Raw genomic sequence first — 14,491 nt, forward strand, 5'->3', positions numbered from 1 at the left:
TAGCAGCTAACGTTAGTTAAGGTTATACCGCGATGTGGGCATAAAGGAATGGCGAGGATGCAAATCATATTAGATGCATTGGACCCGTTACTCGCAGAGTTTTCAAGCACATAGAAACAATGCGACACGCAAGAGAGGAGTTGTCACAGGGCTGTGAATGCAGGGCTGAAGAGCTAGATGCCATAGCTTCTAAAAATGAAGGTCAGCGCTGGTCTGTGTCTATTATGAAATGACAATTGTGCGCCATCGAAGGTCCGCGCTGGTCTGTGTGTATTATGAAATGACAAGTGCACGTCATTGAAGGTCCGCGCTGGTCTGTGTCTATTATGAAATGACAATTACGTGTCATTGGAATTCTGATTATTTTCTAACTGGGCGGGTCTTACATACCGAAATGTGGCACCGATTGATCTAACATGAATCAGTACTCAGTAGTACCAACGTAATTCGGTCGGTACCCTTAAAAGTACAGAGTTCGGTACCCAACCCTACTGACAGCTCATGTCTAGTTACAATGTTCCTTGCGAGGGTCCGATTCCAACGGGAGATGAGAGACGTTAACATCATGTGTTTCACGGAGACATGGCTCAAGCCAGCGACGCCAGACAACAGCGTCTCTCCATCGGACAACTTCACCGTCCTGAGAGCAGATCGCACGGCAGCCTCTGGGAAGAGCATCGGAGGTGGGGTCTGCATCCTCACGAACAATCTCTGGGTTAATCCCAAAGAAGTACATGTCCTCTCAAGTTCATGCTCCCCAGATATGGAACATCTCTCAATCCTGTGCCGTCCGTTCCACCTACCCCGTGAGTTTACCGCGGTCATTATGTCCGTCGTATATATACCCCCACAGGCAAATACTGGCAAAGCGCTGGTGGAATTACACGACCACCTCAACAGACAACAGATCAAGCACCCGGACGCCGCGATGATAGTGGTTGGTGATTTCAACCAGGCGAATCTGAAGAAAGTGATGCCGTCCTTTTTTCAGCACATCGCCTGCTCCACGAGGGGGAGGAACACACTCGACCATTGTTACACCCCGTTCAGAGCCGGCTGCAAAGCTGTAGCGGCTCCGCCATTGATGGGTGCTGCAAGCGCGAGCGATCACGACTCCATTTTTTAATCCCTGCATACAAACAAAGATCACGTGACGCCGTCGTGTCACGTGAGACAAAAAAGTGGTCTGACGAATCAGAGGCCACGCTCCAGGAGGCGCTCGCAGACACAGACATGTTTCAAGGAAGCGCCAGTGACGTCAGCGAGTACGCTGATACCGTTGTGAGCTACATAACAACAGTAGCTGACAGTATTGTCCTCACGAAAATGGTGCGGGTGTTCCAAAACCAGAAACCTTGGGTGGACAGTACTATCAGAGCAGCTCTGAACTCTCGCACCACGGCTTATAACCTGGGCAGAGAGTCAGGAAATATGGAAGAGTACAAGTGTAACTGAGGGGTACAATTCCCTGACTGTATTGAGAGTATGGTATCATTAAACCACTACTTAGTTATGTACTTTAATTACTGGCCATACAGTACATGATATATCTGGTGAACACCCACACAAGAATACGGCAATGACAAAGAAAGTTCTAGTTAGAGGTATTTATTATTAGAGCAGCAACGGTAGGTTACAGATTGAGAATTATAATTGCGCTTGTAAGGCGAAGAACACTTAAAGTAGGTCAAGAGCGTAAGTCCATGAGAATAGTAAGATGGGTATAACTGACGCCACCTGTAGCATAGTAATTACATAAGGCACACTTGTAGTCAGCTGGAGATACTAGGGGGTTCCCTCCGGTTGTAAGCCGGCAGGGTAGAGGAATGTTCGGGAGCAAAGTCTGGATCAACGCGGAATAACGAGGCTCCAGATACAGGAGCCAGTGCAGTACTCCCTTGGTCCGCAGACAAAGCAACAGCTATAATCCAGTATGCACGACAGCATGGATGAAAGCTAGCCAGCCTCTGGTCCTAGAGGCGGGCTCGAGGGTGCTCCTCACAGGGGTAGATCCCACACAGCAGTGGGGTAGACGGTTCTCTGCTCCAGCAGCCACGGTACCAAAGCAATATAATCCAGCCGGAAAAGGCTCTGCATTCGCCGGTGTAGATTCTCCGGTGTACATATCCAACGGTTCTCGTCTAGGACTCCTCGGGTGGTGGCACGAGTTTAGGCCGCCCAGCCTGGATAAGTGCACTAGCTATAGGTACGACGAACCGGTGGTAATGCTGGTCACGGAAGAACGGTAGCCGCACGATACACTATAAATAATAGACTATTACTTCACAATAGAATAAGTCGAACTCGACGATACGGCGTTAAACTCTGACACTTTAGCTATATATTCACACGCGGTTCTCAAGGCTCTATTCAGGGGCAAAGAGGCCCACTTCACGGCACGTTGTATCGTGGTGAAGGCTTCAACGTTTAGGTACTCAACTACTGCTGTATCCACCTGCGACGTATTTATACGTAAGGTGAATAATCTAGTGCCAACCTCAGTTCTGTCTCGTATTACTGCGCAAACCTGGACATGTTGAGACATGCCTTGGCGGTGTCTTTGAACTTGCCATTGGGGGTATGGCCGTTGGCGCCTAGGGGTCGCTGTCCAATAGGAGAACGAATATTATGGTCTGGCTTGTACCCAGGTAAAGGGATATTCCGTGTATATATACAAAGAATATACAAGGGATATCAAACGATATACAAATATTATACAAGGGATCTCAAGTAATAAATATATATATTCGGTTTAATCTGACCCTTTGTAACAGCCGCCTCCTAATTAGTCCGCACCTAATTAGATAAGCAGAGACAGATTAACCGTCTTGTCAACTACTCAATGTCCGTTGTGGAGAGTAGGGCAATTCACAAAGTCAGTGGGTCATGGTCGTCATCAAGGGAGTCAGGTAGCCTTGGCAACTCTATCAGCCTCGCCACGGGTCGGGTGTATGTCCGTCCCTGGACAAGAACTTCTGCCGCTCTGACCTTTCCGTCGGCACCAGTGATCACTTTGCTTACGCGGCCGGCCGGCCACATAGCTCGGGTAGTGACTGGTCTATGATCATGACGACTGTGCCCTCCGTCAAGTTGTCTCTATCCTTTACCCATTTCTGGCGGGTTTGTAGAGACGGTAGGTAGTGGAGGAGGAAACTGTTCCAAAACTTGTCAGCCAATACTTGACTGTACCTCCACATTCTTCTGCCGTTTGCTTCCTCAGGTCTGTACACCGTCTGTGGGAGCGCGGGGTCCAGCCGCCCCATCAAAAGAGTGTTGGGGGTGACTGGGTCGACATCTGCTACATCACTTGAGACGTAACCGAGGGGCTTTGAGTTCAATACTCCCTCGATCTCTGTGAGGACTGTCGTGAGGACTTCTTCAGCCACGGTCTGGGCTCCAAGCACGGCGTACAGGGCTGTCTTTATTGAATGTACTTCTCGTTCCCAGGTTCCCCCGAAGTGAGGGGCGTTCGGGGGGTTAAACTGGAAGTCAATCTGAGAGGGAGCGAGGTGGGTCTTAAGTTCTGGGCCCATAGCTTGGAAGCTCTCTCTCAGCTCTCTTTCTCCGCCTTTGAAGTTTGTCCCGTGATCAGACAGTAATATAGACGGTTTTCCTTTCCGCGCTGTGAATCTCCGGAAGGCCATAAGGAATGAGTCCGTACTCATGGTTGGAAGGAGTTCTATGTGTATCGCTCGGGTGGTCATGCATTTGCATACAATACCCCACCTCTTCTCCGTCCCTCTTCCTCTCTTCACGTACAGCGGGCCGAAGCAGTCCATACCGGTGGAGTGAAAGGGCTTGTCGCCAAGTCGGAGGCGACAGGGAGGCAGGTCAGCCATCCTGGGTATACTGGGCTGTGCTCGCCACTTGCGACAGTCTAGACAGGTCCGCTGGAAGCGTCGTACTGCTTCTCTTCCTTGCAGTATCCAATAGCGACGTCGGATCTCAGCGAAGACTCTCTCTGCCCCAGCGTGGTGCACATCCTCGTCGTATTTCTTTATGATGAGCTCTGTGACCTTGTGTCGGCTGTTGAGAACTATAGGGAACTTGATGTCGTCCGTTAAGTCCGGGGCCCTTCTCAGACAACCACCCACTCTGATGAGATCATGGGCGTCGCGCTCAGGGGCCAAGTGGAGCAGTCTGCTGTCTGACGGGACTGGCTTTGATCCCTGCAGACAGTCTAGCTCGTCGGGGAACGAGTCTCTTTGGGCTCGCTGTAGCAGAAGGAGTTCTGCTTCTTCGTAATTAGCTGCATTAATGTCAGTAGTGGAGGGAACCTCAGGGTGGTGCCACAGGAATGTCTTTAACTGCGCACTCTCAAGGGTGGGGCAGTCGTCTATGTTAGGGTCGGTGGGGACTGGTGTGTGCGTCAGCCCACAGAACATAGATTTCTTCATCTCTGCCTCCTCTTGACTAGCCTCCCATGGGGTGGGGTTAGGCCACTCTTCTTCCGGGAGCTTGAGGAACTCGGGACCGTCACTGTAGATATTGTGACGTGTGAGGTCATCTAGGGACATTCCCCGTGTGATGACATCTGCTGGGTTCTGTTTTGTGTCCAGGTACCTCCAGCATGCTGATTCTGTTAAGTCTTGGATCTCTGTGATTCTGACTCCCACGAAGACCTTGTATCTACACGAATCGGACTGGATCCATGTGAGTACGGTCATGGAGTCTGACCACAGGATTGTTCTTTGCACCGGGATGGTGAGTTCACGTTGGATTAACGTGGCGAGTTGCGTGCCTACTAGGGCTGCGCAGAGCTCTAGACGTGGGATCGATTGTTGCTTGCGGGGGGCTATCCTTGAGCGAGCCAGGATGAAGGCGGTATGTATTTCTCCTCCCTCCTCTCGGGCCCGCAAGTAAGCTACCGAGCCGTAGGCTACTTCTGAGGCGTCGCTGAAGACGTGCAGGTCCATCTGGCACGTCTCCAGCCGCACTGTGGGTGGGAAATAGCTGCGGCGCATGTTCACACCTGGGAGCGAGTTGAGTTCCCTTTCCCACTCTCTCCATGTTGAAGCAAGGTGGTCGGGTATGGGGTCGTCCCAGCCCTGGTCCTTGTCCCACAGCTCTCGCACAATCATTTTTGCCCTGGTGGTGTAAGGTAGGATACATCCCAACGGGTCATATTGTCTGGCGAGTGTTCTGTATACACTCCGTCTGGTGGTCGGTAGTGAAATCGACCTTCCCTGCTCCTTGGTCAGCGGTGTGTGTCTGTAATGGAGCGAGTCTGTTTTGAAGTGCCAGACTAGTCCTAATGTCATTTCTTGGGCTTCACCTGGGATGGTCGCCATCCAGGTCTCGCTGCTTGCTGCCTTGTTCTCTGGGGAGAGGCTGCGAAGTACTTGAGGGTTGCTGCTGGCCCACTGCCGGAGATCAAAGCCGCCTTTGATCAGGGAGGCGCGGAGCTTGAGTAGGAGGGCCTCGGCCTCTTCTGGCGTCGAGACGCTTTGCAGACAGTTGTCCACGTAGAAACTCCTCTCTACACTTTGTCGGACCTCCTCGTCAGCTGCTGGGTCCTCTGCGACATGTTTTTGCAGTGTGAACGTAGCACAGCATGGGCTGCATGTGGTTCCGAAAGGGAGGACCTCCCATTGGTAGATGGATGGTTGCTCATCCCCGATCCTCTCTCTCCATAAGAACCGCAGCAGGGGCTTGTCCTCTTCCACTAGTCGCACCTGCAGGAACATCCCTTTGATGTCGCCGCTGATGGCCACCTTGTCTTGGCGGAAACGTAGCAACACGCCTAGTAGAGAGGGGCCGAGTGTTGGGCCGGGCAAGAGCTCTTTATTCAGATTCTGTAGTCCGATCTGGTAGCTGCAGTTGAACACAATACGATCCTTGCCGTTGTGGTGGACCTTGTGGTGGGGCACGTACCATGATTCGGTCGTCTGATCGGCCTCTTGAATGTCAATTTTCTTTATGTGTCCCGCTGTGATTAGCTTGTCAATCTCAGCGCGGTACACAGTGGCTTGAGTGGGGTCTCTGGCTAGACGCCGCTCGGTGTTCAGTAGATACCGCTCCGTCGCTTCTTTTGAGGCGTGGAAGGTGGGCATACCCTCTCGCCTCAAGAGTGGAGTTGCGTATCTCATCACTCCATTGACCTCGACTCTCTTTGTCCTCTGCTCGAGGAGGGTTATGGCATAAGTGTCTTCCTTTGAACGAATTAGTTTCTTTTCATTCTTAAAGGGCATTGTGTCTAATGTCCATAGCCTCTCGACGTGCTGTAAGAGGGTGGTGTCTTCTTCTGTCATTCTGGAGTGGAGGCAGCGAGTGGCTGCTGGTCGGTTGGGAGACCTGGAGAGGGGGCCTTGTAGTGTCCATCCTAGGCGGGTCTCGACTGCCGCTGGACAGCCTCTGGGCCCGATGTGGACCCGGTCCGTTGGGACGATGAGGTGTGCGTGGTCGGATCCTATGAGCAGGGTCGGGGTGGCGCCGTCGATGAGCGGTATAGGTAGTTGACGTAGGTGCACGTATTTTTCCATCAGCTTGGGGATGGGGTAGGTGTACTGTGACAGGCCTATGTCTTGGCTGGTGAAAGCGTTAGTAATCCTATACTGCCTCTCGGGCTGCCCGCTTGCTGCGATAGTGAAGGAGACGTTTTCACCCTTTATTGTCTTCAGGTCTCTTCTTATAGTACGAATCGTCATTGTTTCTTCGCTCCCCCGCAGACCCAGCCGGGCTGCAGCGGATGCGAGGAGGAGAGTCTTTTCTGACCCATCGTCAAGGACGGCGTAAGTGTCCATGACCTTGTCCTCGTAGCTTAATATCACTTGGACCACTTTCAAGAGCACTCGGGAGCTCCCGCTGCTGGCGGGGTCGATATACATGACGTTTACTCTGGTGCTGCTTGGGGGTGCGAGTTTCTTCCTGTTGCTGTCATGCAAGACATCCAAGTGGGCGCCGTCACACCTGCTGCATTTCTTCTTTAAGCGGCACTCTGCTGCCATATGGCTGCGCGCACAATGGTAACAGCGGCGGTTGGCTTTGATCCACTGACTCACCTCGTCAGCGGTCATCTTCTTGAAAGTGTCACATTGAGACAGCCAATGTTCTTTCTCGCAGTACTGGCATACAATCTTCCACTTCTCTTTCGTCGAGGGGGTGTTGTGGTTCTTGTGCCGCGGTACTGATTCGGCTTGGTGCATAACGGTCACCAACCGGCGGTTATCATTAGATCTCCGAGGTCCATCTCTTGGGCTTGGTCCACTCCGCACGAACGTATCCAGTCGTAGGCTGCTGACTTCTCTCGCGAGGAAGTCGGCCAGGTCTAGGAGGGATGGCTCGGGACCGTCGGGATCACGGTGGTCTCTCTGCCGCCTAAAGCGCTCTTGGCGGGCTGGAGGGAGCTTCTCTAGTATTCGTTCTACATTAGAGTTAGCATATAGTTCGTGTCTCCCTTTTTCCTTTTGGGACCCCAGCATCCCTACCAGGGATTGTACCTTGATAGAGAGGTCATCCAATGATCTATTGTCTGTGGCTGGGGGGAGACGGTCAATATTCCTTATTTCTTGAATCACGTAGTCCCATATGCGTCCATAACGCTGGTCGAGGGCTACCAGAGCCGCGGAGTATGGGGTGCTTGAGTTGGAATATGCCAGCGCTATATTATGCGCTCTGGGCACCTTGAGATGCTTGAGGAGGATAGCATATTTGTACGACTCATCAGGGACGTCGGACATCATAGTCTCTAAGCACATCCGTAATTCCGTGTACTGTGCTCTGTCCTCGTGCTTAAAGTCCGGGAACGTCGGTGTGCCAAGGTGCGATGCCATGGATGGCTGGCACATCGGTGAGCGTTGGGGGAGAGGCCTCCTGGGCGAGTCTCCCCGTACGTGTTGTCGTGGGCTGGTACTTGGTGGGTACCAAAGGCCGGGTACCCAGGTGCTGTTCCTCGGTGCTGGCTGTGCGTCAAACTCACCCTTGAGTTGAGTCGGGGGTTTGTAGCGCAGTGCCTCGGGGGTGAAGTCTGGGCTGTACTGGACCTCCTGGTCCTGTGGAGTACGTTGCTGCTGGTGGGCTTGACCTTCCTCCTCTTCCTCTTCCTCTGCTAGGTCTTCTAGGTCTTGAAGTCTTCTATTCAGTCTCTCGGCGGCATAGGCCGGTTCTTCCCGGTTGCTGGGTCTCGTATGGACCGGTCGGGGAGGGGGTTCGGAGACGTGGATAGGATCTTTCTGTTGGCCGGGCTCCGGGTCACTGGGTCGGGTAGGGGAAGGTGCCCTAGACCCTTGTCGTGATGATGCTCTGGAGCTCCGTGCGGAGAGAGGGGGTGTCGCCCTGGCAATCAATTGCTCCATTATATGCGCCTGTAGCCGGTCGCGCTCTGCTTCGCGCTGGATGTGAGCGATGTCGCGCTCTGCTTCGCGCTGGGCTTGGGCTGCGTCGCGCTGTGCATTGGCGGCGGCGCGCTGTGCATCGGCGCGGTCTCTTTCAATGTTCTCTTCCGTCTGGAGGCGTCTGGTCTCCAGGCGTATGCGGTCGTCTTCACTCCTTTGCTGCGCCTGGAAGCGCTCTCGCTGGGTTGCAGAGTGTTCGCGTTCACTAAGGGCTTGCGCTTGGAGTTGCGCGTGAAGGCGCTCTCGTTGGTCTGCAGATTGTTCGCGCTCACTCAGTTGTTCAGCCTGCAGGCGTTCTCTTTCCATGGTAGAGTGTTCGCGCTCACTTAGTTGTTGCGCCCGGAGGCGCTCTTGTTCCATGGAAGAATGTTCGCGCTCACTAAGCGTCTGTGCTTGGAGTCGATCGCGTTCAGTGGAGGCTGCCAGGGTGGCGATGAATGCCTGCGCCAGCATCTTGTCCGCTTCGCTGGGGGAAGACACTGACGGAGGTGATCGGCTTCTGACAGTGCTCGTTGGAGATCTGTTCTCTTGGCGCGCCCCGAGGTCTATCTCCTGGGCGCGCTTCTCTTCTGGTAGTGTGTCGGGTTCTGTCCCTGGAGCGCTCTCTTTATCCTGGAGATCTCCGGGGACCGTTCCGTTGACGTTGTTTGGGGGTATAGTCATGTCATGTCCCCCCTGGTCCCCCCCGTGAGCTTGGTCAGTTACGTTAGAACCCACTAGGGTCTCTACTGGCAGGGTCGCCTGGTCGGTAGGATTTGACATGCTTTTACTATCCGCTTTTTCCGCATTTAACGTCTGTATAAAGCTAGGTATTAGGCTGACAGCGTAGTCCTCTAGGTAAGGAGGTGGCTGACGTCTGCGCTGCGGGCGTTCTAGCTTAGGAGAGCCGCTTGGGGAGTGTTCACCGCTGGCCATGGTTAATATCAATATTATATTTAGATATTACACTGATATTCATCCGGCTCGAAGGACCAATTGTAACTGAGGGGTACAATTCCCTGACTGTAGTATGGTATCATTAAACCACTACTTAGTTATGTACTTTAATTACTGGCCATACAGTACATGATATATCTGGTGAACACCCACACAAGAATACGGCAATGACAAAGAAAGTTCTAGTTAGAGGTATTTATTATTAGAGCAGCAACGGTAGGTTACAGATTGAGAATTATAATTGCGCTTGTAAGGCGAAGAACACTTAAAGTAGGTCAAGAGCGTAAGTCCATGAGAATAGTAAGATGGGTATAACTGACGCCACCTGTAGCATAGTAATTACATAAGGCACACTCGTAGTCAGCTGGAGACACTAGGGGGTTCCCTCCGGTTGTAAGCCGGCAGGGTAGAGGAATGTTCGGGAGCAAAGTCTGGATCAACGCGGAATAACGAGGCTCCAGATACAGGAGCCAGTGCAGTACTCCCTTGGTCCGCAGACAAAGCAACAGCTATAATCCAGTATGCACGACAGCATGGATGAAAGCTAGCCAGCCTCTGGTCCTAGAGGCGGGCTTGAGGGTGCTCCTCACAGAGGTAGATCCCACACAGCAGTGGGGTAGACGGTTCTCTGCTCCAGCAGCCACGGTACCAAAGCAATATAATCCAGCCGGCAAAGGCTCTGCATTCGCCGGTGTAGATTCTCCGGTGTACATATCCAACGGTTCTCGTCTAGGACTCCTCGGGTGGTGGCACGAGTTTAGGCCGCCCAGCCTGGATAAGTGCACTAGCTATAGGTACGACGAACCGGTGGTAATGCTGGTCACGGAAGAACGGTAGCCGCACGATACACTATAAATAATAGACTATTACTTCACAATAGAATAAGTCGAACTCGACGATACGGCGTTAAACTCTGACACTTTAGCTATATATTCACACGCGGTTCTCAAGGCTCTATTCAGGGGCAAAGAGGCCCACTTCACGGCACGTTGTATCGTGGTGAAGGCTTCAACGTTTAGGTACTCAACTACTGCTGTATCCACCTGCGACGTATTTATACGTAAGGTGAATAATCTAGTGCCAACCTCAGTTCTGTCTCGTATTACTGCGCAAACCTGGACATGTTGAGACATGCCTTGGCGGTGTCTTTGAACTTGCCATTGGGGGTATGGCCGTTGGCGCCTAGGGGTCGCTGTCCAATAGGAGAACGAATATTATGGTCTGGCTTGTACCCAGGTAAAGGGATATTCCGTGTATATATACAAAGAATATACAAGGGATATCAAACGATATACAAATATTATACAAGGGATCTCAAGTAATAAATATATATATTCGGTTTAATCTGACCCTTTGTAACAACAAGGCTTCAGTCTACACTCTGCGCAAGGCTGTTAAACTTGCTAAGAGGACATATGCTGATAAACTGGAGACACAAATGGCACAAAACGACACAAGAGGCTTGTGGCGGGGACTGAAGACAATAACTGACTACAAAGTCAGCGCCCCCTCAATGGGGAGCGACGACGCCTCTCTCGCGGACAAACTCAACTCCTTCTACGCTCGGTTCGGTGTAGACAGTGTCGCCGCTAGCCCTCTGGCTAGTGACGTCACTGGCGCGCCGGCTGTTGTGGAGGGGGGGGGGGCAACCGCGGGGGGGCGGGGGCGCTCTCTCGTTGTCGGAACACAGTGTGAGAAGAGCATTTATGCAGGTGAACACCAGGAAGGCTGCTGGCCCAGATGGTATAACAGGACGCATACTTAAGTCCTGTGCCAACCAGCTTGCCCCGGTGTTCACCGCCATATTTAATCAATCCCTGGTGGAGTCAGTGGTCCCTGCCTGCTTCAAGATGTCTACCATCATCCCTGTACCGAAGAAACCCTCCCCAACATGTCCAAATGACTACAGACCGGTGGCACTCACCTCTGTGGTCATGAAATGTTTCGAGAGGCTGGTCAAGGACCACATTTGTGCCTCCCTCCCCAGTGATATGGACCCTATGCAATTTGCATACAGGACAAACAGGTCCACTGACGACGCGGTCTCCCAGGTACTGCACAGCACTCTCTCCCACCTTGACCGTCAGAAGGGGGGCTATGTGAGACTGTTGTTCATTGACTACAGCTCAGCGTTCAACACCATAGTCCCCACCAGACTGGTGGACAAGCTGATCGAGCTGGGTCTGAGCTCCGCCCTGAGCGCCTGGGTACTGGACTTTCTGAGTGAAAGACCCCAGGCGGTCAGGGTGGGGGGTCAGACCATCACCCTGAGCATCGGTCCCCCCAGGGCTGTGTTCTAAGCCCCCTGCTGTACTCACTCTACACACACGACTGTGTGGCCAAGTTCAGCTCCAACTCCATAGTGAAGTTCGCAGACGACACGGTGGTGGTGGGGCTGATCTCGGACAACGACGAGAAGGCCTACCGGGAGGAGGTTGAGGTACTGGAACGCTGGTGCCAGGACAACAGCCTGCTCCTGAACATTGGTAAAACCAAGGAGCTGATCGTGGATTATAGGAGAGGACAGCAGGAGACACACACACCACTGATGATTAACGGGGCTACCGTGGACAGGGTGAGCAGCTTTAAGTACCTGGGGGTCCACATCTCAGAGGATCTGACATGGTCAACACACATAGACACAGTAGTAAAGAAAGCGAAGCAGCGCCTCTACCACCTGAGACAGTTAAGGAAGTTCAGAGTATCGGGGAAGATACTCCAGTCCTTCTACTCAGGAGCTGTAGAGAGCATCTTGACCGGAAACATCACTGCCTGGTATGGAAACAGCATGGCACAGGACAAGAAGGCCCTACAGAGAGTGGTGCGCTCAGCCGAGCGTACCACGGGTATTGCGCTACCTCCCCTGCAGGTTCTATACAACAAGAGGTGCAAATCCAGAGCCTGCAGAATAATGAAAGACCCCCACCACCCCAATAACAGCCTGTTCCAGCTGCTGAGGTCAGGCAGACGCCTGCGAACCCCAGCTACTAGGACAGAGAGGCTTAGGCTCAGCTTCTTCCCCCAGGCCATCAGAGCCTTGAACAATAAACATTGAGTGCCACAGAACACTGAACTATCCACACACAAGCACACACGAGCACACACACGACACGCACGCTCGCTCACACACTAGCAGCCACTTTAACACGAGCGGGCACACACTCACGCCGCACACACGCACACTTATGGCCAAGAGGAAAGGCCACTTTAAATTAGTATAACAACAGGAACAGTGTATTGCACTACTAAAGCTACCTAGCATGTCCTATATGCTCTGTAAATACAGATATGTATGTACAGATACCGAGATGTCACACCATGTTACCTGTTTATTGCACAATGTTGTTTTTTTATTGGATTCTATTATATGTTGTACCACTGTTTTTTTATTGGATTCTATTATATGTTGTACCACTGTATTGCACATCGTCGCGGGCAAGACCACCCGCATTACATTGTATACTTGTATGCCGTGACAATTAAAACTCTTGACTTGACTTGACTTGACCTTCTGAAATGTTGTTATTGAAACTGAAAAAGGCACTGAAAAAAGGCAATTTCTGATGACAGTGCTACAACCAGAAAATGGTGGATGATGTTTACCCATGATTATGTATGGCTGTGGCTGATGACCACAATTCCAAGTAAGGCACAAAGCGAATTCGACGTGATGAAATGTGTTCTGCTTTTTGCATTACACTGGGGGGAGAATTCAATTTGAGTGGGCTGCAGAGGGGGATTCATCTTTTGACTGCAAAGGAGAAAGAGGGAAGATAGAGAGAAAGGCATTGCAGGCTCTTCTCTCTATTGGGGTGTTAATGCTTTCTGTTTGTTGTACAATGCCTGGGTCAATCACTGTCTACAGCCACACTGTCTGTGCAGACCATCTCTAGCGACGAGGTAGCCATACGTACGCTCTGCAACACACATACACACTCACTATCTTAGAATGAGTTATTACACTGTCTCTCCATTTAATCGTACACTCCTCTCTCTCTATCCCGCTCTCCCTCTCTCTTTCTCTCTCTGTTTTTCACTCCATCACCAGCTTCCTCCAAGGTTCTGCCACAGGCCCTTTCATCCTGAAGCTCTATAGTCCGTCAGGTCTGTCCCTCACAGAGACTTGGGCCTGGTCTAAACCATAACCCTGGGCCCTAGTAATGATGACTGCAGGCACAGCGGCCATCTGTAATGTGTCCTCCTCTCTCCCTCCGTCAGGGAACCTGGAGAAGGATGTGCTGTCACTCCAGTGAGGCAAACATCTGTTCCCATTACATGACTGTGGCCCTGCCATGCAAGTTAACTTCGCCACTATCCATTTTACCGCCAGAGTTCCGCCTGTCGACGAGGGGATAGGACAAGATTAGTTAAATGACTGGGAACTGAGAAAGTGTGTGTGTGTGGTGGGGGGGGGGGGGGTTATGGAGGGAAGGAAATAAAGGAGTGGAAAGAAACGTTTCCTCTCTCATCTTTCCACTCTTGTACCAATTAGGAACTAGGGATTGTCCCCGAGTGAAGGAGAATATAATCACCCCATCCATCAACTAACTTGTCACCGCATGGCCTCGACCATTACATGACATAACACAGGGTGTGGGCCTCTCAGAAGAAGAAAAATCTCTATTATACTCGAAAATAATGTGTATCCACTATCCACAGATATATGCTAAGTGACAACTCACTTGTTTTTTTACTGCATGCAACAGTGTACCCTTACTGGTACACTATCCCCATGAGGAAAATGTTTAGAACATTCAAATTGTATAATCCTTTTGACGGCCAGGTGGTATAAGTTGTAATTGTTGATCGAACTAGCCCCTGGATGTATCTTGCGTGGGTGCCGCAGGGTAGCATTTTGGGTCCATTGCTCTTTTTATATTACATACTGTGACAAGCCTTGTGGTGTTCAGGCTTGACACGGACTAAAACAAACAATTCCAATGTCCACACAAGCACAATTTCAATAAACAGGTGATATTTATTGATCCAATGTACAGGTCCGATAGGCAAGAGAGTAGTCAAAATACAGTCCAGGGTCAAAACACGTTCCAGGCTCTCGTACAAAAAGGGAATGTTCAATACTCAAGGTTTGTCTTCCGGTCCAGGGTCAGTTTCACAAGGGGGTATCTCAGCCAGTCCAGGGTCCAGTACCACGAACACCTTCTCGCTCTCACCTCTCCTTCCAACTACCTCTCACCTCACAAACTCAATATATCACACTC

Source organism: Notolepis coatsorum, assembly GCF_963971535.1.
Source record: "Notolepis coatsorum genome assembly, chromosome: 9".
NCBI lineage: Eukaryota > Metazoa > Chordata > Actinopteri > Aulopiformes > Paralepididae > Notolepis > Notolepis coatsorum.